The sequence below is a fragment of the Lathyrus oleraceus genome, chromosome 2, assembly GCF_024323335.1.
Source record: "Lathyrus oleraceus cultivar Zhongwan6 chromosome 2, CAAS_Psat_ZW6_1.0, whole genome shotgun sequence".
Classification (NCBI taxonomy): Eukaryota; Viridiplantae; Streptophyta; class Magnoliopsida; order Fabales; family Fabaceae; genus Lathyrus; species Lathyrus oleraceus.
Window position 1 is genome coordinate 293,076,911 of NC_066580.1, and position 22,336 is coordinate 293,099,246.

The following is a 22,336-nucleotide window of genomic DNA, read 5'->3' on the forward strand; positions in this document are numbered from 1 at the left end:
TCTTGGGATGTAGTGCGAAAGTCGTTCAAATGTAAGATTTGATACGATTGTTACGCGATACTACACTCATAAGAGTCTCTCTTGAGAATATTTTTGGAATACGAGTAGTCGTTTCTCCGATAATATCCGAAAGATGGGATGATGACTATGGGAACCTCTTGTGGAACATGTTTGGCAGGTTTAAACCCTAGTACACTCCCTTTGGGTGGTTCTTAACCGAGACTCCATGCTCGTGACTCGCAACAAACCCTTGATTCGTGGTTGATCCGTTCATGTATCCTTAATATCAATGGAACTTGGGTGTTGATAAGGTGTAAACCATAATCCACCAAAATGGATGATTGATATTAAGGATGATATGATCCATCCCATGACCTTTGTTTGGTGTGCTTTGCTTGATCCTTGAGTGTGATTGTTGCATTCATGCATTCATGCATCCATTTGCATCCATATCATCAATAATGAAGAAAATTTTCAAGGAACTTAAGGGGTCTGTTTGCAAATTTTCAGACATGGAAAGACAAAGAAGGAATACAAAGAAGTACAGTTTCAGACAACCAGATTTGAAAGAGTTAAGGAATTTGACATCCTATGTACTAGATCCCTTGGGTTTCAAGGCTAGTTTTGGGAAGCTTCTTCCTCTTCTGACTACTCAGGTGGATGAAGGATTGTTGAGTGTATTGGTGCAGTTTTATGATCCATTGTACCCTTTCTTCACATTTCCGGATTTTCAGCTTTTGCCCACGCTTGAGGAGTATGCCTATCTTATGGGCATACCTATTCTAGACCAGTTGTCGTTCAATGGCTTGGAGAGTATTCCTACTTCTCGAGAGATTTGTTGATTTGTTGCACATAGATGAGTCTCTAGTTGGTGCTCATCTGACTACCAAAGGTGGAATTCAAGGTCTCCCTTCTGAGTTCCTCATTGCTCAGCTATTTTGTATGGGAAGGCCATGAGTGAGGACGCCTTTGAGGCCATGTTTGTACTTCTCATCTATGGGTTAGCGTTATTCCCTAACATCGACAAGTTTGTGGATGTGAACGCTATTAGGATTTTTTATACTCTTAATCCCGTTCCGACTCTGTTGGGTGACACTTATTTTTCTTTGCATATGAGGAATGCAAAGGGTGGTGGTGTCGTTATGTGTTGTTTGCCTCTGTTGTATAAGTGGTTTATTTCTCACTTACCGCAGACGGTCGCCTTCAAGGAGAACAAGGGATGTCTACAGTGGTCCAAGAGACTCATGTCTCTCACTAATGATGATATCTCTTGGTACAACCGTGTGTATGATGGTGTGCAGATTATCGACTCTTGTGGTGAATTCTCCAATGTACCTCTTCTTGGTACATGTGGTGGGATTAACTACAACCCTATTTTGGCACGTCGTCAGCTTGGGTTCCCCCTAAAGGATAAACCTAATAACATTCTGTTAGAGGGTGTGTTCTTTCAGGAGGGTAAAGATCCCCAAGGCTTGAAGGGCAGAATGGTCCGCGCTTGGCGCAAGATTCATAGGAAAGGAAGGAAAGAGTTGGGTCCTAAGAATTATGTTGCTATGGAGCCTTACACTGCTTGGGTTAGGAAGAGAGCGTCTGAGTATCTCATGCCTTACGAGTATCTAAGACCTACACCTTTGGTTATGGCTGGGCCTTCAACCCTCCCTGACCAAGGAGTAGAGGAGTTGAGAGACGAAGACCGATCACGTGCTTGGATCCGTGAAAGAGAGGAGTTGCTTCAGCAGATCAAGGAGAAGGATGCTTTGATAGAATTCCTCGAACATCAGGTTATTGATGATCCTGATGATACATGGACTTCTCTACTTCCTCAGTCTTCCAGGTTTTGGAAAAGGAAGTACGACCGACTCGCCAAGAAGAAGGCATATATGGAGGAAGCATACGAGAGAGAGGTGAAGAGGCTTCGTGCATCGTATCTTCCTGTGTCTAGAGCTTTGGATGATTGCTTCTAGGGATCCATAAGATGTTTATTTCCCTTCTCTCTTGTATTATATTTGGTTACCAAAACTGTACTTCTTTGGTGTAAAAGTGTTTCTAGATATTATTTGATGAGATATTTCCATATGTGATAAATGTTTAATACTCCCAAATAGAACCCTAAAGTTCCTTTGAAATAAAAAGAAAAAACAAATCATGTGCACAAGCATTGCATGCATCATGTGCATAAGCAGGTTTTGTTCCTGGCTTCTTGTCCTGTGGTCTAACTCTGTGTTCTTCATTTATTTTGAAGACAAGCTGACTCACCGGTACTACACCAGAGCCAACATTTCAAGACTGATGGATCATTTGGAACAAGAGAACCGCGAGCTAAAAGAGGAAGTGGCCAGATTAAGTGCCTTGATGGAGTGATTCATGGCTGCCCAGAGCCAGTCTTCTCCGACACCTTCAACTCCTCCCCAGAGGACAATTATCTCTGAGATTGTCTCCTCAACTGTGCCCGCAACCAATGCACACTTTGCTCCAACGGCCATGCCATCCGGTTTCTCGTGGGGGATGCCTCCCAATTTCATGCCCGAGGGTCCTGCTCCCACCTTTGCTTCTATGCCGGCATCTAGCCCGGTCCTTGCCGTTCCTCCTCCTGTCATGCATACTCTGCCCAGAGTAAACGACACCATTTATCATTCTGAGCCGTCTGAGAGACCAGATGTCTATGAGAAGATGGACGCCATGAACGATCAATTTCTTGAGCTTCGCAAGGAGTTGAAAACTCTCAGAGGAAAGGATCTTTTTGGCAAGTCTGCTGCCGAACTCTGCTTAGTTCCTAATGTGAAGATCCCTGTGAAATTCAAGGTCCCTGACTTTGAGAAATACAAGGGAAATACTTGCCCTCTCAGCCACCTGGTCATGTATGCTAGGAAAATGTCAACTCAGACCGACAATGACCAATTGCTCATCCACTACTTTCAGGAAAGTCTGTCCGGTGCTGTTCTGTGTTGGTACATGGGTTTAGACAGTGCGAACATCCGATCCTTCAACGATCTTGGCGAGGCCTTCGTCAAGCAATACAAGTACAATGTGGATATGGCTCCCGATAGGGATCAATTGAGGGACATGTCCCAGAAGGACAAGGAAACATTCAAAGAATACGCTCAGAGGTGGCGAGAGGTAGCAACACAGATCGTGCCCCCACTAGAAGAGAAAGAGATTACTAAGATATTTTTGAAGACCTTGAGTTCTTTTTATTATGAGCGGATGATTGCTAGCGCTCCTTTCGACTTCACCGAGATGGTGAATATGGGAATGCGTCTAGAAGAAGGGGTTAGAGAAGGACGTCTGACGAGAAAAGAAGGCTCTTCTGCCAAACCTTATGGGGCGTTTGCGAAGAAGAAAGATGGAGAGGCACATGTTGTGACCTCCCATATGAAACCAAGAAGAACCTCTGTGAGGAGGAAGATCGTGCGTCCCGCTGGTAACCAGCACCAGGTGGCTCATATAACACCCTTCTTCAGAGATAATCAGCAGTACCAGCAACATAACAACAATTAGCAACCACATCCGTAATATCAACATCAACAACACCATCCGCAACAGCAGGCCTACCAGCCTCGAAACAGTAATCAAACCAGCCCGAGTTACGAGAAGAAAAGGGTCACCTTCGATCCTATTCCGATGACGTATGCAGAGTTATATCCCTCTTTGATAGTGAGGAAGTTGATTACTCCACGAGACCCATCGGCTATACCTACTAACCCTCAGTGGTGGTATAAGCCCGAATTACATTGTGTTTACCATTCCGATGCTCCCGGCCACGACGTGGAGAATTGCTACCCTTTGAAGACCAAAGTCCAAGACCTTGTGAGGTGTGGCATTCTGTGTTTTGAGGACGTAAGTCCTAACGTGAAGAATAATCCATTGCCCGAGCATGGGAAATCCGTCAACATGGTCCAGGGCTGCCCTGGCAAGTACAAAGTCAAATACGTCAGTCACATTCGACAATCTCTGGTCGAGATGCATCATTTGCTATGTGATTATAGTCATTATGAGCATGGTGCGCTGATCAAAGAGGTTGTCGCCAGGTGCGCTGATCACACAAAAATTTACGTATTTTTGACTTCGAGTTCACATGCATTCTAGTTGTTTTATTATAATTTTATTGTGTTATTGCTATGTTTTTCTTTGTTTACAGGTTTTTACTTTAATCGGAGCCCCGATCAAGAAAAGGAGTGAAGAAGGGCTAAAAACCCTAAAATTCAGCATTTTGTGCTTATGGCCTACCCCATGGCGGGCGCCACAGACCAAGCCACGGCGTGTCCAAGTCCAACTTCCTCAACTCCCACGTTTCCCGACTTCATCCACTAAGGCGCCCCACTTTGTGCTTGTGGCAGGCGCCATGGCCTTGTGGCGGGCGCCACAAGAAGGAAACGGTTTCCTCTATTTTCAAGTTGAAGGGAATCCAAGTCAATTCCACCTTTTTTATTTGCTTATAAATAGAAACGCGAATTCAGTTTTACAATCATCCAAACTTAGAGAAGACGAAGATCTAAACTTAGAGTAGAGGCAAACTCAGAAGCAACTTTGTTTCACTTAGGCATATATTCAGTATTTTATAGTGGTAATCGCTTCGCATTGGAGTGTTACCACAATTGTGTCATCAAGTCTGTGATAGAGTCTGTAATCGAGTTTGGAGCACTTTGGAAGGAAGTTAATCCTGCCGCCATTTTCTTTTCCGCATTGCAATTTACTCAGCCCTCCGATTGGAGCAGGTTTTTATTACTCACTTTTACTTTATTTATTTCCCGCACTCGCTTTACTTTATTTAATTCCCGCACTCGCTTTACTTTATTTATTTCCCGCACTCGCTTTACTTTATTTATTTCCCACACTCGCTTTACTTTATTTATTTCCCGCACTCGCTTTTACTTTATTTATTTCCTCGCACTCGCTTTAAATTATTTATTTCCTCGCACTCGCTTTAAATTATTTACTTTTCGCACTCGCACTACTTTTATTTATTTTAATTCACTTTTACTTTACCATGTCTAACTAAATCTAAAAGGTTATAATGTAAGGATCGTAATTAAACCATTAATCCGTACAATTGCTCGTAGAAACACTTAAAGGGCTATTGTAACTTTCAACTTAAGTTTTCCCGCACTTCAATTCCGTTGGGTAAGATCGAAAGTCGTCCAACGTCTTTATAAACTTAATTGTTTTTAACTATTTCAAAAACAGCGAAAGCGCTTTGTTTAGTTCATTAGGAGTTTTTAACATCAAGAAGAAAAGAGATTTTAAAACTATTTTCGGACGCGTTTATAAGTTTAGAGTCTGGTTCGTGAGAACCTCTTTTGGTTAAGAAATCCAGGTTATAATACTTTTCAACTTAGTCAGGATACTATATTTCTTAAAAATAGGTTTACTACTCTAACGCAATGCGCGCCTTTTTATAAGTGACAATAAGAGGGTTTGATTAGGGAGTACGACTCGGTACTGAATACGCGAAAGCGACAGTTCCTGTTTAATTAGTTCTTTTCAAAGTAGGAAACATTGCCCATAAGTAGTTCTATTAGCAAGTACTTGGATTGTCAATTGATTACGTGAATTACATTCGACCCTGTCTTTATTAATTATATTCTATTTCAATACTTTACTTTTTATTGCACACTACAAAACACTTATTTTGACCGCCTTTGATAAACACCATAATGACAGATAACGATAGATTGACACTTGGTCTCTATGGATACGATAATCTTTTATATTACTCTGACGCGTTCGTATACTTGCGAACATCAAGTTTTCCAACGCATCAAGTTTTTGGCGCCTTAGCCGGGGACCAATTTCGTCAAATTTCATTTTCTTGTTGTTATATTGTTTAGACTTAGGTTATTTCCCGCCGGTCGATGCGAAGAACTCGCAGTACCGGAAGTTTAAGCTTAGTAAACCCTCTGGCGGAACCTGAACGTTACGCTCGCGCACGTTTATTCTTTCATAGAATTAAGAGAGCTATGGCCGAAGATCAAAACCAAAGACCTCTTAAGGACTTAGCTCAACCATCTAACGAAGAACCTAGTTCTAGTATAGTAAACCCATTCATCCCAGCTAATAATTTTGAACTTAAACCATCCCTAATGCAACTAGTGCAACAGAGACAATTCGCGGGTCTTGCTACCGAGAACCCTAACCAGCATTTAAAAATATTTCTTCAATTAGCAGATACTTTTAAAACCAATGGAGCTTCTCCTGAGGCAATACGTTTAAGATTATTTCCTTTTTCCCTCAGAGATAAAGCCCTATCATGGTTAGATTCCCTTCCACCCAATTCCATTACGACTTGGGATAACCTTAGAAGAGTTTTTCTTGCTAGATATTTTCCCCCGAGTAAGACCGCCGTTCGTCGAAACCATATAACTAGATTTACCCAAAACCATGGAGAATCGCTGTTCGAAGCTTGGGAGAGATATAAAGAGTTGTTACGAGCATGCCCACATCATGGTTTAGAAAACTGGTTAATCATTCAAACCTTCTATAATGGACTTCATTATAACACAAAGATGACCATCGACGCTGCCGCAGGCGGTGCTCTGATGAACAAACCTTATCCTGAAGCTAGTGCCCTCATCGAAGACATGGCTCAAAACCATCAATCATGGGGAGTCGAACGAGCGACAGTTGAGAAAAAAGAAGCCCAAGGAGGAGTGCATGAACTAAGCTCTATAAACATGATGCAGGCTAAAATGGACGCATTAGCCCTTAAGGTCGAGCATATGTGCATAAACCCGAATACTGTAGCCGCAATTTCGTCGGATTGTGAGATATGTGGAACCCAAGGACACCAATCCGCCGAATGCAGTCTATTGAACGAAACCCACTCCGAGCAAGTGAACTACACCCAAGGGAACCCATATTCAAATACCTATAACCCTGGATGGAGGAATCACCCGAACTTCTCCTATAAAAACAATAACCCTATCCAAAATAATGCACCTCCGAGACCTAGTTATCAAGCCCCTAGATCAAATCAACCTATGCAACCTGTACCACCAAAGCCGAGCCTTGAGAAAATTATGGAAAATTTTATCACCGCTCAAACCCAACAAAACAAGGAGTTCATGAATTAAAACATTCATGTTAACGAATTGATTACTCAGTTAGGAACCAAGGTTGACCAAATAGTTACTGATACCAAGATGCTTGAAACCCAGATCTCTCAGGTAGCTTTAAACCAAGCCCCTCAGACTACACCTGGAGGACAATTCCCTGGACAACCTCAACAAAATCCGAGAGGACAAGCCAATGCCATTACCCTAAGAAGTGGGAACGCTTATGATGAGCCACCAAACCCAAGATTAAGTGAACCCGAAACTTCTAAGGAATGTACCAAACCCCCAGACGAAGTAAAGGAACCAGAGGAATCTGAAAACCAGGAAGGTCGAGATAAAGGAGAAGATCCTAAAGATAAAATTTACGTACCGCCCCCACCATATAAACCACCTATACCATATCCCCAAAGACTCAAACAAACCCAGATCAATAAACAGTATCAAAAGTTTATTAAAGTTATAGAAAAACTTCATGTAGAAATCCCTTTCATAGAAGCCATCACCCAAATACCTTCTTATGCAAAGTTTCTGAAAGACATCCTTACCAACAAACATAGACTTGACGATCCGAAGCCTTTGGAATGTAATGCTATTTCAGAGGACAAATTAGCAAAGAAAGATAAAGATCCTGGAAATTTCTCCATTCCTTGCCTTTTGGGTAATCATGTCATCGATAAAGCTTTTCTAGACTTAGGAGCTAGTGTGAGTTTAATGCCTTTAGCGGTTTGTGAGAGGTTAAACTTAGGAGAATTACAACCCAGTAAGATGTCACTTCAGTTAGCCGATAGATCTGTCAAATATCCGATAGGCACTTTAGAAGATGTTCCTGTTGGGATAGGTCAGTTATTTATCCCTATTGATTTTGTCGTCATGGACATCAAAGAGGACAATGATATACCAATTCTTCTAGGTAGACCATTCTTATCGACTACAGGAGCCATAATAGATGTCAAGAAAGGAATGTTGACATTTGAGGTAGGTGACGAGAAAATAGAATTTATACTTTCAAAATTTCTTATGGCACCTGTGATGGGAGACTCGTGTTATGCCTTAGATATCATTGATGAATGTGTTAGAGAATTAGAACAAAAAGAAATTATAAAAACAATCAAGTTACCATCAACCCCCGTAAAGGAAGATGATGACTTTAAAGAACCTTACATCGATGATAACCTTTACGAATGTTTATCCCTTACTCCAGATCCTATGCCTTGCCCTAAAAACCAACGTTAGAACTTAAGGAACTGCCTAAGAACCTGAGATATGAGTTCCTCGATGAAAAGATGAACCACCCAGTTATAGTCAGTGCTACCTTGAGCCAAGAGGAAACAAACCAACTTTTAGACGTTTTACGAAGATATCCCTCAGCCTTAGGATATAATATCTCTGACCTGAAAGGTATAAGTCCATTTGTATGCATGCATCGGATTTCGCTCGAAGAAGATTCAAAACCCTCTATGGAGCATCAGAGAAGAATAAACCCTATAATGAGTGATGTTGTTAAGAAGGAAGTTCTTAAGTTACTTGAGGCAGGTATAATCTATCAGATCTCGGATAGTAAGTGGGTGAGCTCTGTGCATGTAGTACCTAAAAAGGGAGGCATCACAGTCGTGCAAAACGATAAAGGCGAACACGTAGCAAAACGTTTAGAAGGAGGATGGCGGATGTGTATAGATTATAGAAAATTAAATAAAGCAACTAGGAAGGATCATTTTCCTTTACCATTCATAGACCAGATGTTGGAGCGTCTAGCCAGACACTCTTACTTCTGTTATTTAGATGGATACTCTGGATTCTTCCAAATACCTATTCACCCAGAAGATCAAGAAAAAACTACCTTTACATGCCCCTATGGAACCTTTGCCTACAGACGAATGCCTTTCGGCCTCTGTAACGCCCCATCTACTTTCCAACGCTGCATGATGTCAATCTTTGCAGATTACCTAGATGGTATCATGGAAGTGTTTATGGACGATTTCTCGGTTTGCGGATTCAATTTTCACAATTGCCTTGCTAACCTTGAGAAAATCCTGGAGAGATGCGTGGAGGTGAACCTCGTGCTAAATTGGGAAAAATGTCATTTCATGGTGACCGAAGGAATAGTTTTAGGACATATAGTTTCTGAAAAAGGTATAGAGGTAGATAAAGCTAAAATAGAAGTTATAGAAAACCTAAAACCACCAAAAACCATCAGAGAAGTCCGAAGCTTTCTTGGACACGCTGGATTCTACCGGCGTTTTATTAAGGACTTCTCCAAAATAACTAAACCTTTAACTGGAATTTTAATGAAAGATGCTGAATTCATGTTCGACGAAAAATGTAATGACACATTTAATCTCTTAAAGCAAGCATTAATCTCTGCACCCATTATGAAACCGCCCGATTGGTCGGAACCTTTTGAGATAATGTGCGATGCTAGTGATTATGCAGTTGGAGCCGTTCTAGGACAAAGGAAAGATAAAAAATTACATGCCATTTATTATGCCAGTAGAACCCTAGATGTTGCCCAACTTAATTACGCAACAACCGAAAAAGAATTACTCGCTGTAGTTTTCGCTATAGACAAATTTAGATCTTATCTAGTAGGAGCAAAAATTATTGTTTACACCGATCATACTGCCATTCGTTACCTATTAAGTAAAAAAGATGCCAAGCCCAGGTTACTCCGATGGATTCTATTACTACAAGAGTTTGATTTAGACATAAGAGATAAAAAAAGGCACTAAAAATGTAGTAGCCGATCACCTTTCTAGGCTAGAACATCTAAAACCTGAACTATGACCCATAAATGATGATTTCGCCTATGATAGACTGATCGCTAAAGTAGAAAACATTGAAGACAATAACCTAGATCCGTTTGAGCATTCCCAAAATTCCTTAGCAATAAATAACGTACCCTGGTATGTAGATTTCGTTAATTACCTAGCTGCTGATATAGTACCCCCTGATCTTGACTACCACCGCAAGAAGAAACGTCCACGATGTGAGAAACTTCTATTGGGACGAACCGCTCCTTTTCAAAAGGGGTAAAGATGGCATTTTTCGCCGTTGCGTTCCAGAAGAAGAGGTAAATAATATTATCGAGCATTGTCATTCTGCACCTTATGGTGGACATGCGAGCACCTCCAAGACATACGCCAAGATTCTTCAAGCTGGCCTATTCTGGCCTACCATGTGGCGTGATGTCTATGCTTTCATTGTCAAGTGTGATAGATGCCAACGCACTGGAAACATTTCAAGACGTGATGAAATGCCTCTAAGAAACATTCAGGAAGTAGAACACTTTGACGTATGGGGTATAGATTTCATGGGACCTTTTCCACCATCCTTAGGAAATAGGTATATCTTAGTAGCTGTAGACTATGTGTCTAAGTGGATTGAAGCTATAGCTGCACCCACAAACGACACTAGGGTAGTAATCAAACTATTTAAAAACTATATATTCCCTAGATTTGGAACACCACGTTTAGTCATAAGCGATGTAGGATCACACTTTATATCGAGAATATTTGACAAACTTTTAAGAAAATAAGGAGTTAGGCATATAGTAGCAACACCGTACCACCCACAAACTAGTGGCCAAGTAGAAGTATCTAATAGGGAGATAAAACAAATCCTAGAGAAAACTGTTTCTATTTCTAGGAGAGACTGGTCTCAGAAGCTTCAAGAAGCGTTATGGGCCTATAGAACCGCTTTCAAAACCCCTATAGGAACTACCCCTTACCAACTAGTTTTTGGAAAATCATGTCACTTACCATTCGAATTAGAGCATAAAGCCTACTGGGCCATTAAAACTTTGAATTTAGACTACCTAGCCGCTGGAGAAAAGCGTACCCTGGACATTCATAAATTAGAAGAACTTAGGCAATCTGCCTACGAGAATGCAAAAATATATAAAGAGAGGACAAAAGCCTATCATGACAAAAGAATAGTAAAGAAAAACTTCAATGTAGGAGATTCTGTTCTCCTTTTCAACACTAGGTTACGACTCTTCCCTGGAAAGCTACGTTCAAGATGGACTGGTCCTTTCGAAGTATCCAAGATTCTGACATCCGGAGCTGTAGAAATCAAGAACGATACCTATAGTCCATTCATTGTAAATGGACAAAGACTGAAGCTCTATGAAGGAGGAGACATTCCAGCATACTACTCGAGCCACACCCTAATTGATCCACCGATTCATACTACTACAGGTGTATAAATTCTAACCATCGAGCTAATGACGTTAAACAAGCGATGCGTGGGAGGCAACCCATGGTTTTTCTTTTCATTTTACTTTTTTCGCATTTATTTACATTTATTTTTATTTTTCTTTTATTTTATCTTATTTTGCATTGAGACTAAAGTTTGAATGGTTTGTATTTTCAGGATCACTTTCCTAACTTTTACAAGATGCAGGGTTTTGATGACATGCATGTTGCCTATAGAGACAATGCTCAAAGGGAGCGCTACATTGCTTTATACCAGCGCCCTATGGCACCCACACGTTACCCTGATCAGCATTGTATGGAGGCACTGGGTATCGAGCCTAGTATCCGATTCCTTAGCCACCAGCTCCACTGGGACGAATTTGTTGATGACTTGAGTAACACATATAGGAACCTGACTTTGGAGTTTCTGAGTTCATTCGACTACGACCCATATTCTGGACCAGATGGGTATGCTGCTTTCAGGCTCTTTGGAGTTCAGTACTCCTTCATCCAGAAAGAGTTCGTCGACTTATTAGGTTTCCAGACTACTCCTGATGCTATCCCGGAGACACCTTTGGGATATTTCCTGGGTAAGGAAGTGGAGAAGTTTTTGAGTGATATATCAGGTGGCGGAAGCCAGGATCCATCTACACAGTTATCTTATGTCATACATAACCCAGCCTTCAAATATTTTCAGATGATGTTAGCACATTCCTTCCTGGAAAGACCGGATGCAGAGACACTACTAAGTGAATAGGAGATCTTCCTATTATTTTGCGCATCCCAGTCTCGCCCAGTAGCATGTGGGAAATTTTTAGTGAATAATCTCAGCGGTATCTCTAGATCCACCGAAGGAGTCATCCATGTTGGTGGAATCATCAAACAGATTGCAGTCGCTTTGGGTCTGTCTTGCAAGCTGTTGCATCTTCGGACCTACTGTGGATATACTACCATGGACATCGATTTCTGTTTGACCAGAGGTTTGATGAGGAGAGCCTCTTTCCACCCATGTCAGTTCTGACTGCTAGTCGACAGCGAGGCCATCCATTACTTCACATTGCCAGACCCTATGATGACCAGTGTGCATGATCCAGTGAATTGGAGTTATGCTCTAGAGGGCCAGGGAGAGACCGTTGAGGAGCCGAGATCGCCCCTAGTTGCTGAATACACACCTGCACCACCATCTCCTAGAATCACTGTTCTCTCTAATAATCATTCATTGCAAACACCTGACATACGCACCCAGATTGCTGAGTGTCGTAGAGAGATTGCAGAGCTTAGACGGGAAGTGGCGGACCTGACTTTACAGATAGGAGTGTCTGATCTCCATGTTACTGAAGCCGATTGTCTATATCAGGAGATCGCAGAGCTCAGGAAGGAGATAGCCGTGCTCCGTGGATCCACTCAGGCAGACGACACCCCTAATACCTGATTTCACCATTTCATTTCACTTTATTTCTCTTTCATATATTTATCGTATTTGCATTACTCATTTTACATTATCGCATTTGGATATTATATAAACTACTACTATACATTAGTATTTCTATTTTTATCTATATATGTTTTATATTTTATTTGCATTTTAATTATTTATTTATTTATATTTAATTTCTGTTTTTGTTTTTTGTTTCAGTTTCACTTTTTATTTTTCGTTTTTACTTTTCTAAAATTATGCAAGTCAAAGAAACTAGGAGAATCACAAGACAAATGCTATCCAGACCCCTCAAAGCCAAAAGACAAGCGAAGCCCAAACCAAAGGACCAAAATCTGGCCCAGCCAGATTTTGCCTTGTGGCGCCCGCCATAGGACCTGTGGTGCCCGCCATAGCGTCTATAAATGGTCGGGGGAGACCTACTCTCTACCATCCAGCAACAAATGACGGATAATATGAACTTCATGCAACAATCACAGCGGAGGACAGACAGGTCCTACGACACTGTCCTACAGTCCCTGCAAGTGATCACCGATATGCAAGCCCGTCAACAACAATACCACCAGAGACACATGGCACTAATTGAAGCCACCCAAGGTTCCATTATTGGTAACCTTCGAGAGGTGAGGACCGCTCAGGATGCCCTGCAGACGAGGATGGATCAGAGAGACCGTCGTCGTACCCGATCCCGTCGTCCACGTCAGGATGGCGAGGGCACTAGTGGTCAGCAATAGGTTGCCAGGTAACTCTTCCCTTATCTTATTTCGAAACATTGGGGACAATGTTCGATTTAAGTGTGGGAGGAGCAGTTATCATTTTCCTTTTATTTTCAGTTTTATTTGCTGTTTTTAGACTGTTTATTTCCATTTAGTTGTTTAATTTCCCTTTCAGTTGTTTATTTTGCTTTTTAGTATAATGCATGAGTCTGACGAGTCACCAAATATAGTAGATCCTTAGTACAATCCTACCTCCCCATACCTTTAGCCCCACCAAATTTTTTTTGCAAAAGAAAATAGTGTTATTTCGAAAGTTTTCAGGTTTTAAGGACATGTTTTGAGTAAGGATGCGGTGACTTGGGAGAACTTTGCGAAACATCAGTATCTGTTTTAGCACCATAAGCTTCGTAAATATAGGAATCATTCCCGAAACCCCATATACCATGGCCTCAATCATCATTTCCGTATAAGTCCTTAATAGTTTATCTCAGCAGTCAGCTCCGGCCTACGCATCCTCTACGTAGGGGACCGATGCAAATAAGTGAATGATCCAGAAAAACAAAAAAAGATAAAAGAAAGCAAAAAGGCAACTCTGGTATAGGTGACCCTCACAAAGTCATTTAAACCAAAGAATTGTAAAAAAAAATTGCTACAAAAAAGAAAAAGAAAAAGAAAAGCAGTACTCACTGCTAATTGGTTCAGAGGTATCTGGCACTGAACTCGGTAGGACGGATTACGATCCGATCCCCCACAACTACAGTTGGGTCCAATAAAAGGGTTTACACATATTTATGTGCCAGAAATCCCAAGCTCTGATCATAATCACTAACAGGCCACTCTACTATGAAACATGTACGGATAACGGGCTTAATGTGATTGCGCATGAATGAAAAGGACACAAAAAGAGATGAAGAGGCAGGCCTAGGTATTGTGGGATAATATGGGTTGGTTAATATAAGAATGAAGTTTATGTCCGTATTTGCGTATTAGTGTCATCATGATACCCTTAGTTCACTCGGTTAGTACCTATCACTACATCCCTACTTGAACTTAGAATTTTTACCTGAAGCACTCATTTACACGAATTTTCTTTTATGAGCTTTTCAATGTTTTGCTTGAGGACAAGCAAAGGTTTAAGTGTGGGAGAGTTTGATCACACTAAAATTTACGTATTTTTGACTCCGATTTCACATGCATTCTAGTTGTTTTATTATCATTTTATTGTGTTATTGCTATGTTTTTCTTTGTTTACAGGTTTTTACTTAAATCGGAGCCCCGATCGAGAAAAGGAGTGAAAAAGGGCTAAAAACCCTAAAATTCAGCATTTTGTGCTTATGGCCTACCCCATGGCGGGCGCCACAGACCAAGCCACGGCGTGTCCAAGTCCAACTTCCTCAACTCCCATGTTTCCCCACTTCATCCACTAAGGCGCCCCACTTTGTGCTTGTGGCGGGCGCCATAGCCTTGTGGCGGGCGCCACAAGAAGGAAACGGTTTCCTCTATTTTAAAGTTGAAGGGCATCCAAGTCAATTCCACCTTTTTTATTTGCTTATAAATAGAAACGCGAATTATGTTTTACAATCATCCAAACTTAGAGCAGACGAAGATCCAAACTTAGAGCAGAGGCAAACTCAGAAGCAACTTTGTTTCACTTAGGCATATATTCAGTATTTTATTGTGGTAATCGCTTCGCATTGGAGTGTTACCACAATTGTGTCATCAAGTCCGTGATAGAGTCTGTAATCGAGTTTGGAGAACTTTGGAAGGAAGTTAATCCTGCCGCCATTTTCTTTTCCGCATTGCAATTTACTCAACCCTCCGATTGGAGAAGGTTTTTATTACTCGCTTTTACTTTATTTATTTCCCGCACTCGCTTTACTTTATTTATTTCCCGCACACGCTTTACTTTATTTATTTCCCGCACTCGCTTTACTTTATTTATTTCCCGCACTCGCTTTAGTTTATTTATTTCCCGCACTCGCTTTTACTTTATTTATTTCCTCGCACTCGCTTTAAATTATTTATTTCCTCGCACTCGCTTTAAATTATTTACTTTCCGCACTCGCCCTACTTTTATTTATTTTAATGCACTTTTACTTTACCATGTCTAACTAAATCTAAAAGGTTAGAATGTAAGGATCGTAATTAAACCAGTAAACCGTACAATTGCTCGTAGAAACACTTAAAGGGCTATTGTAACTTTCAACTTAAGTTTTCCCGCACTTCAATTCCGTTGGGTAAGATCGAAAGCCGTCCAACGTCTTTATAAACTTAATTGTTTTTAACTATTTCAAAAACAGCGAAAGCGCTTTGTTTAGTTCATTAGGAGTTTTTAACATCAAGAAGAAAAGAGATTTTAAAACTATTTTCGGGCGCTTTTATAAGTTTAGAGTCTGGTTCTTGAGAACCTCTTTTGGTTAAGAAATCCAGGTTATAATACTTTTCAACTTAGTCAAGATACTATATTTCTTAAAAATAGGTTTACTACTCTAACGCAATGCGCGCCTTTTTATAAGTGACAATAAGAGGGTTTGATTAGGGAGTACAACTCGGTTCTGAATACGCGAAAGCGACAGTTCCTGTTAAATTAGTTCTTTTCAAAGTAGGAAACATTGCCCATAAGTAGTTCTATTAGCAAGTACTTGGATTATCAATTGATTACGTGAATTACATTCGACCCTGTCTTTATTAATTATATTCTATTTCAATACTTTACTTTTTATTGCACACTACAAAACACTTATTTTGACCGCCTTTGATAAACACCATAACGACAGATAACGATAGATTGACACTTGGTCTCTGTGGATACGATAATCTTTTATATTACTCTGACGCATTCGTATACTTGCGAACATCAAGTTTTCCAACGCATCATGCGCAAAGATGTTCAAGAAATGCTGGATGAAGGAGTTATTGAGATCCTTCAAAACAGAAATGTTGACGAAGATGCTGATGAGGTCAACGTAATTTCCCCAGTATTCCGGATCCCCGAACCTGTTATCATCAAGTATGATGGTAGCAAGCAAAAGGTTTCTCCCGCATTAACCATCAAGCCAGCCGGACCAGTACCATACTCTTCTGAAAAGGCGGTCCCCTATCGCTACAATGCTATCGCGGTAGAAAATGGGAGAGAGGTGTCCTTGCCATCCTCATCTGTTGTTAACATTACTGATGTTAGTGGTTTAACCCGCAACGTTCGTGTATTTTCAGCACCTTCAAAGCCTCAAGCTAATACTGATTCTGTTGAACGTCCGATTGGGAATGTTGAGAGCACCCCGAATCCGGCATTTGTTTTTAAGCCCTCCTCTACATTGAGAACTTCTGCTTCTGATGGCCCAAGTGGCAATACGAAAGAAGACTGCGATGAGATGCTGAAGCTCACCAAAAGGAGCGAGTACAATGTTGTAGACCAGCTTCTACAAACGTCATCCAGGATATCTGTGTTATCATTGCTTTTGAATTCAGAACCACACTAAGAGGCTCTGCAGAAGATTTTGGATGTGGCATACGTAGATCACGATGTCCCAATAGAACAATTCGATAGCATTGTTGCAAACATCACTGCTTGTAACAACTTAAGCTTTTGTGACTCTAATATCCCCGAAGAGGGAAGAGACCACAACTTGGCATTACATATATCTATGGGTTGCAGAGATGACGCCATGTCCAATGTGCTGGTGGACACTGGGTCATCATTAAATGTATTACCAAAATCCACTCTCTCGAAGTTGTCATATCAAGGGCCTCCCATGAGGCAGAGTGGAGTAGTTGTGAAAGCTTTCGATGGGTCTCGCAAAACTGTGATTGGGGAAGTTGATCTCCCAGTCAAGATCGGACCAAGTGATTTCCAGATTACCTTCCAGGTTATGGACATTCACCCATCGTATAGCTCTCTCCTAGGCAGACCATGGATTTACGAAGCAGGCCCGTGACATCCACCCTACACCAGAAACTGAAATTTGTGAAGAATAAGAAGCTGGTGGTGGTAGGGGGAGAAAAGGCTCTCCTGGTTAGCCATTTGTCTTCCTTCTCATATATAGATGCTGAGGATGAAGTTGGAACTCCTTTCGAAGCTTTATCTATTGCTGAACCTATCGAGAAGAGAACTCATTCATTCGCTTCCTACAAAGATGCAAAGTTGGCCATTGAGCGTGGTACAACTGCTGGATTAGGGAAAATGATTGAGCTAGAAGACAACAAGTCTCGGGCTGGCATAGGTTATTCATCTGGGATTTCTAATATGCAAGGGCTGTTCAAGAGTGGAGGGTTCATCCACACTTGTTAAGACGAAGAGGCTGCCGCCATTCTGGAAGAGGACGAAGAGGATTCTGGAAACTTCGTCATCCCTGAGGGAATCTGCAATAATTGGGTCGCTATGGATATTCCAACAGTTATCCATAAGTCAAAGTAATGTTCATCGTGTTTAAAAACCCCTCCCCCCATGCCAAAAGGAGGAGTGATGATATTGTTGGCGCATAAATACAATAATATTTTCATTCAATAGATTCATGTTAAAAGTTTGTTTTTCCAATTATTTTCCCTTTTCGCTTTTGCATGAAATTGGTGATCACATAAAACCTAAAAAATAGATTAAAATCAATCTTTTCATCTGCATAATGATTTGCCTTGTTTGAATTCTAAAGCTTTTCATATCCAAAATCATTATGCAGGTTAATCAAACCCATTGAACATAATGACCCAACACCATCTCCCAACTTTGAATTCCCTGTATTTGAGGCGGAAGAAGATGATGTTGAAGAGATTCCTGACGAGATTACCCGTCTACTTGAGCATGAAGAGAAGATCACTCAGCCGCATCTTGAGAATCTGGAAACAGTCAACTTGGGGTCTGAAGATTGTGTGTGAGAGGTGAAGATTGGGGCACTCCTGGAAGAGTCTGTTAAGAAGGGGTTGATTGAATTGCTACGAGAATACGTCGATGTCTTTGCCTGGTCATATGAAGACATGCCTGGTCTCGATACAGATATCGTGCAACATTTCCAACCTTTGAAGCTTGAGTGCGTTCCTGTGAAGCAGAAGCTCAGAAGAACTCATCCTGATATGGCAGTGAAGATCAAAGAGGAAGTTCAGAAGCAAATTGATGCGGGGTTTCTGGTGACTTCTACATATCCTCAATGGGTGGCCAATATTGTGCCCGTACCTAAGAAAGATGGAAAAGTCCGGATGTGTGTGGACTATAGAGACTTGAATAAAGCTAGTCCAAAAGATGATTTTCCTCTACCACATATTGATATGTTGGTAGATAATACAGCTAAATTCAATGTCTTCTCATTTATGGACGGATTTTCCGGATATAATCAGATCAAGATGGCACCCGAGGATATGGAGAAGACAACATTCATCACACCTTGGGGAACATTCTGTTATCGAGTGATGCCTTTCGGTTTGAAGAACGCCGGAGCCACGTATCAACGAGCTATGACCACCTTGTTTCATGATATGATGCACAAGGAAATCGAGGTATATGTTGACGATATGATCGCTAAGTCAAGAACGGAGGTTGGACATGTAGAGCACCTGTTGAAGCTTTTTCAGCGTTTGAGGAAGTACAAGCTCCGTCTGAATCCCAACAAGTGCATCTTTGGAGTCCGTTTCGGCAAGTTATTGGGCTTTATTGTTAGTGAAAGAGGTATTAAGGTTGATCCTGCAAAGGTCAAAGCAATACAAGAGATGCCTGCACCCAAAACTGAGAAGCAAGTCCGAGGTTTTCTTGGCTGCTTGAATTATATTTCCAGATTCATATCCCACATGACTGCCACATGTGCGCCGATATTCAAACTCCTCCGGAAAGATCAGTCCCATGATTAGACCGAGGATTGCCAGAATGCTTTCGACAGTATTAAAGAGTATATGTCTGAGCCTCTGATTCTGTCTCCGCCCGTGGAAGGAAGACCATTGATTATGTATCTGACTGTTCTTGAAGACTCAATGGGTTGTGTCCTTGGTCAGCAGGATGAAACAGGGAAGAAATCATATGCTATTTACTACCTGAGCAAGAAGATCACCGATTGTGAGTTCCGATATTCCATGCTTGAGAAAACATGTTGTGCTTTAGCTTGGGCTGCTAAGCGCCTACGCCAGTACATGTTGAATCATACGACTTGGTTAATATCCAGAATGGATCCAATCAAGTATATCTTCGAGAAGCATGCTTTAACAGGGAGGATTTCCCGTTGGCAGATGTTGTTATCTGAGTATGATATTGAGTATCGAGCTCAGAAGGCTATTAAAGGTAGTATCTTGGCTGACCACTTGGCACATCAGCCGATTGAGGATTATCAGTCAGTTCAGTATGACTTCCCAGGTGAGGAGATTCTGTATCTGAAGATGAAAGATTGCGATGAACCTACGCTCGATGAAGGGCCAGAGCCTGGTTCCAGATGGAGTATGGTGTTTGATGGCGCTGTAAATCAATATGGAAATGGTATTGGGGCAGTGATTGTTACTCCTCAGGACACACATATTCCTTTTACAGCAAGGCTAACTTTCAAATGCACGAATAATATGGCTGAGTATGAAGCATGTATTATGGGATTGGAGGAGTGCATTGATCTAAGGATCAAGCATCTTGATGTATACGGTGATTCGGCCCTCGTTGTTAATCAGATTAAGGGTGAATGGGAAACGAATCAGCCTGGACTCATTCCATATAGGGATTTTGAGAGGAGGATTTCAACATTCTTTACTGAGGTTGACTTCCATCATATTCCTCGAGATGAGAATCGGATGGCAGACGCTCTTGCTACGCTTGCTTCAATGATTGTGGTTAGACTTTGGAATGAAGTTTCCAATATCACTGTGATACGCTTGGATAGACCAGCTCATGTATTTGCGGTTGAAGAAGTGAAGGATGATAAGCCATGGTATTATGATATCAAGTGTTTCCTTCAGAACCAGACTTACCCGCCTAGGGCATATGTGAAAGACAGGAAGACTCTGAGGAGATTATCTGGCAGTTTCTACCTCAATGGCGATGAGCTTTATAAGAGAAATTTTGACATGGTTCTGCTCAGATGCGTGGATAGACACGAAGCAGACCTGTTGATGACTAAGGTCCATGAGGGTTCATTTGGTACTCATTCCAATGGACATGCCATGGCTAGAAAGATGTTGAGAGCAGGCTACTATTGGCTGACAATGGAGTCTGACTGCTGTGAATATGTGAAGAAATGCCATAAGTGTCAGATTTATGCGGATAAGATTCATATTCCCCCAACGCTTCTGAATGTGATTTCATCACCATGGCCCTTCTCCATGTGTGTAATCGACATGATTGGCATGATAGAGCCAAAAGCGTCTAATGGACACAGATTTATTCTCGTAGCAATTGACTACTTCACCAAGTGGGTTGAAGCGGCGTCATATGAAAATGTGACAAGGCAGGTAGTCGTGAAGTTTATCAGGAATCACCTCATATGCCGTTATGGTGTGCCAGATAAGATCATTACTGATAATGGATCTAACTTGAACAACAAAATGATGAAAGAACTGTGTAGTGAGTTCAAGATTGCGCATCATAATTCCTCTTCTTATAGACCCAAGATGAATGGGGCGGTTGAAGCTGCTAATAAGAATATCAAGAAAATTATCCAAAAGATGGTTGTCACATACAAAGATTGGTATGAGATGCTGCCATTTGCTTTACACGGATATCGCACATCTGTCCGCACTTCAACAGGGGCAACCCCTTTCTCTCTTGTTTATGGCATGGAGGTTGTACTCCCAGTAGAGGTGGAGATCCCATCAATGAGAGTCTTGATGGAAGCCAAGTTGACTGATGCTGAATGGGTTCAGAGTCGTTATGACCAGCTGAATTTGATTGAAGAGAAGAGATTGACTGCCATGTGCCATGGTCAATTATATCAGCAAAGGATGAAGAAAGCTTTTGATAAGAAGGTCAAGCCCCGTGTGTTCCGAGAAGGTGACCTTGTGCTCAAGAAAGTCTTGTCTTTCGTGCCCGATTCCAGGGGCAAGTGGACTCCAAACTATGAAGGCCCATATGTTGTTAAAAGAGCCTTTTCAGGCGGTGCTTTGATACTTCCAACTAAGGATGGGAAGGATTTCACTCGTCCTGTGAATTCAGATGCAGTCAAGAAATACTTCGCCTAAAAATAAAAACAGAATAGCTCGTTAAGTTGAAGACCCGAAAGGGCGGCTTAGGCAAAAATGAGCGTCTCGGTGGATTGAAAACCCGAAAGGGTGATCCAGGCAAAAGTTAGAGACATAAAAAAAATGAATATATATATATATATATATATATATATATATAATATATATTATATATATATATATATATAATAATATATATATATCCCGCTATATTGAGTACCTCATCTTGGGGCAATCTAGGCAAAAAATAGGGATTTGGCAAGTAACTGCATCCTGATAAGACTTTGTTCTACAACCGTCATCCGTCAGAGATTCTTGCTCATTCGTCATCAACCAAAGCTTCAAATACATCGGATTCAGAATTGGTGGAGAAATGGTCATTATGTTCAATGTAGCCCTTTTTTTCCAATATATATCACCAATTTCAAATTTGTAAAGATCTATGGAGTCTTGCCATTTGCAGACTATCATTCCATCAAATAAATTTGAGCCTCTTATCCAATTATTTGCACTCTTATTTGTTTCTATTCAACAAATGTTTTACATGTTTTAATTGAAAAAATATCATTGTTTTGAATAATCGAATTTTGTATAATTTGTTTTTAAACAAAGTGAACATTCACAAATGACGAAAGGATACTTAGGAGATCTTCAGTGCTCTCCCAAGGATGGTATGATCCCCAACAGAGTAAGACTTTTGTTCATATTCTACCATGTCCTTTTGTGGTTTTTTCTACCGTGTAGAGTGCGCGGTAAGATATTCACCCCTCTTTCCTCTCCAGCAGGTGTGACCTTTGGTAGTACGGTATT

General features: G+C 41.1%; 1 non-coding gene across 1 annotated transcript; it reads right to left on the bottom strand.

Moving 5' to 3' along the window:
• Positions 1-6,341: 6,341 nt before the first annotated feature.
• LOC127124148 (small nucleolar RNA R71) lies at positions 6,342-6,448 on the bottom strand. Its single transcript, XR_007803778.1, has one exon. It is a non-coding gene; the product is annotated as a small nucleolar RNA R71 (small nucleolar RNA).
• Positions 6,449-22,336: the final 15,888 nt, after the last annotated feature.